The sequence below is a fragment of the Penaeus monodon genome, unplaced genomic scaffold (genome assembly GCF_015228065.2).
Source record: "Penaeus monodon isolate SGIC_2016 unplaced genomic scaffold, NSTDA_Pmon_1 PmonScaffold_3093, whole genome shotgun sequence".
Taxonomy (NCBI): domain Eukaryota; kingdom Metazoa; phylum Arthropoda; class Malacostraca; order Decapoda; family Penaeidae; genus Penaeus; species Penaeus monodon.
In genome coordinates this window covers 2,501-5,000 of record NW_023657783.1, presented here as the reverse complement: position 1 = coordinate 5,000, position 2,500 = coordinate 2,501, and the positions used below count along the sequence as shown (strand labels likewise).

The 2,500-nt window shown below is 37.4% G+C and overlaps 1 pseudogene; it reads left to right on the top strand.

Moving 5' to 3' along the window:
- The first annotated feature begins 254 nt into the window (after positions 1 to 254).
- On the top strand, positions 255 to 1,972 carry LOC119570548 (annotated as a pseudogene).
- Positions 1,973 to 2,500: the final 528 nt, after the last annotated feature.

Here is a 2,500-nt window from a genome sequence, read left to right as displayed (position 1 = left end):
TATATACATATATACATATAGTGTTATGTACATATATACGTATATAAGTGTATGTGTGTATGTATATATATGTATACATATATATATATATATATATATATATATATATATATATATATATATATATATATATATATATACATATATATATATATTATTATTATTATTATAAGCAGTAGGTATCTTTATCTTTAACTTTCCACGATCAGGTTGCAATTATGTTGGTTCTAAGTGCTACAAATCTCCTTACGGAGATGATGTTTGGCTGGACTTTGGTCTTGCCAAAGATCGAAGAAGACACCAGCAAGTTCATGGTGGCTGAGGACGACGTGTCGTGGCTTGGTGATTATTCGATGGTTCTTTGTGAATAAAAGAAACAAGGTTACAATTTATTATGCGAATATGATTAAAATTGTGAATATGATCTTTGTCATTTTTGTTCTTTTATTTTTTCCCCCAAATCTCCTTTCAGTATCTCTGCGTTCATACTGATCCCCACATTCTCCCTGCTGGCTGGCACTCTAGCAGAATACATCGGTCCGCAACGTATGCTTGTCATTGCGATGTTTCCGTGGCCGGGTTCTGGCTCCTGCTGGCCTTCGGTCCCTATCTGTGGCTCCTGTACCTTGGTAGAGCTCTACTTGCGACCAGTGCAGCGGTGGTGTTTACGATACTGAATCCTTTGCTTGCCGAATTATATCCTGCCAGGTGTCGGGGTCTAGCCGGGATATTTCCTAAAGTAGTTGGCTGTGCAGGAATGCTGTTATCTTACCTGCTGGCTACTTTTTGTCTTGGGACATGGCTACTGCTATTTCTGCTGCTCCTTTCCTGCCCTTGCCCTTTATGCTGCTGTTTGTACCTGAGGTTTGTAGATCTTATGTAAGTCTACTATTATGGGTTATATAAATCTAATAGAATTATATTGGACACTCCCTAATTACAGAATATATAAAGCAGATAATTATAACTTGTCCGCAGTCCCCATACTGGTTGGTGAGGAAGAAAAAGTTGGACGAGCAGAGAAATCTTTAAAACTTATTTTGCAACGAGACAGCGATGTGGTCGAAGAACTGAATGCAATTAGGAACACCACGAATCCCGATCAGAGTGAGGTCAAGAACCTGGTAAGTAGGAACACAGCAGAATGGTTCATATCGAACTGTTTCGTTTAGCAACATCTTATCATTGACTATTAATTCACTAGAGGAAATACATAGCTGCGTAGATACAAACGTTTATATCATCAGATGCTCATACGTACATATGTATAATTTCCTCTTTATTTCAGTTGAAAGAGCTTCGAAAACCCACAACGCCATTCCAGTTGTGTTGCTAATCACTCTGTTATGTTGAGAGAATCGGGGGTAGGGGGCCAGTATTCAACTACACTGTGTACATGTTCCGCAAGGCTGGGATGCAACTGGATGTTTTCTTTTGCACTGTGTTTGTCGGTGTTACTCGCCTTGTAAGCACATGCGTGTCTGCTTGCACGTTAGACCTGGTGGGTCGCAAAACCCTCCTTGTGGGGACATCATTGATATGTGCCATTTCTGAGGGTGTTCTTGGAATCTTCCTCTTCCTAGAGATAGAAGAGCCCACATGGGTGCCTCTGGCATGTGTGATAGCGTTCGTAATTGGTTACGGGCTAGGTCTTGGAACCATTCCTGGGGTCTTAGTTGGTGAGCTTTTGCCATCACCCGTCAGGTCTCTTGGATCTGCAGTGGTCATATTTAGTAGTTTTCTTGCACACTTCGCTGTAAATTTCGTGTTTCTGAAGATGGTGGCATCTCTTGGCCTTGGTCTGATGCTGTTTGTGTTTGGAGGAGCAAATCTGGCTGTTGTTCCACTAGTATGGTTCTTCATTCCCGAAACGAAAGGCCGAACGTTGCAGGACATAGAAAAGGCCTTTGTGCTCAAGAGAAAACAACAAGGTCAAGATAACTCTGCATTTGAGATGCCATCAAATGCATAGGGCACTAAATACAGATATATATATAATATATATATATATACACACAACACACACACACACACACACACACACACACACACACACACACACACACACACACACATATATATATATATATATATATATATATAATAATATATATATATATATATAATATATATATATAGATATATATATATATATATATATATATATATATATACATATATATGTGTGTGTGTGTGTGTGTGTGTGTGTATGTATATATATATGTATTATATATATATGTATATATATATATATATATATATATATATATATATATATGCACGTACATAATTTTATTCATGGAAATTATAGTAGATACCAATATGCCTTCGTGTATTCGATGCTGTCCCTGCTCTCAGTCGGGGGAAACATGTCTTATGGAAACAAAACAGGTGAGCAAGTAGTTGCCTTCTGTTTTTTTTTTTTTTTTTTTCAAAATACAAAATAACAGCCATAAAGAATGTTTCAATTATATTACATTACAGCATTTACATACAAGAT